We start from the raw sequence: 1,231 nt of genomic DNA, 5'->3' as shown, positions 1-1,231 counted from the left end.
CATAAGGAGAGACGAGGGCTCACAAATACACAGAGGGGCACACAGGGGGTAAAAGCCACGAAGGGAAAACACTTAGGGAACAACACAACAGGGCAACTCAGGAAACATGGCCTAAATAGGGAACAAAATACAAACATACAAGAAAACTAAGAATACTGGGCCAACATGGCCCAGGACCATGACACTCAGAGACAGAGGGGACATGGAAATGGGTGGATGGGACTCGAATGAACACAAGGTTGAAATAAAAATAAAATTCCTCTCCTGTCCATAAAGTCTTCTTATGTCATTAATGTTTATGTTGATTCATGGTTTTCTTCAGTTTTTGTTCTTCGGCAGAATATTTTTAAGGTGGTTATCTGCTATAGAAAGCCAGGCCAGGAAAATCTCCTTCATGTTTTTCTGTGTTTTATGCTCAGTTACTTTGACACAAAGGCATCTGCTGTGGTGCTTACACCTTTGATAAAGTCTCAAGTGTCAGCTGTCTTTTTATAGATATGTATTGACAAATGATCAGAATTATAATATTTCTGACTGTCTGAGGCAAAATCACCCGAATCGAATCAGGACCTTGTGAATCGGAATCGAATCACTTCTAGAAATCAGTGGCGATACCCAGCCCTATGAATAGTCATAAGACGACTACCAGTGGATCTAAGCATCTGCCTTGGAGAGCAGGATTGAAGAAACTCAGTGGTATAGGTGGGAGCCACATAACCTTTAGGATTTGAAGGCTGTTTGTTTCAGTGTGCTGAAGAAGACTGTATGAATTTGTGAAGAGTGGACCCAAAATGTGACACAAAGGAACGTGGAACCCAAACTTGAGTATTAACAAAAAGGGAGTTGTTTAAATGTGGCTGATGAAGAAATAAAAAGTAATAAATAAGGCAAACAAAGATGAGAACAAACAAAACTTAAACTGGAGAAACTATAGATAAACATAACAAAACAAAAACATGAATCTTGGTGTGGATACAAAGATAGCTGGAACATGGTATGGCTTTGTCCAAACTACATGATGTGCTGAGTTTGCTTCAAAACAAGGACCCGGGCGCAGCCCTCATTGTAGCAGGAGACTTTAATAAAGCGAACCTCGGACAAGTCATGCTGAACTTTTACCAGCATGTCTCGTGTCCGACGAGGGGGGATCGAATTTTGGATCACTGCTACACGCCATACAAGCAGGGCTACAAAGCTGTCTCACACCCGGCTTTTGGGAAGTCTGACCACA

This window comes from Pundamilia nyererei, unplaced genomic scaffold (genome assembly GCF_000239375.1).
Source record: "Pundamilia nyererei isolate P.nyererei 1_Seehausen unplaced genomic scaffold, PunNye1.0 scaffold00068, whole genome shotgun sequence".
Taxonomy (NCBI): Eukaryota; Metazoa; Chordata; class Actinopteri; order Cichliformes; family Cichlidae; genus Pundamilia; species Pundamilia nyererei.
The sequence above is the reverse complement of the archived record's forward strand: the minus strand, read 5'-3'. Positions refer to the sequence as shown.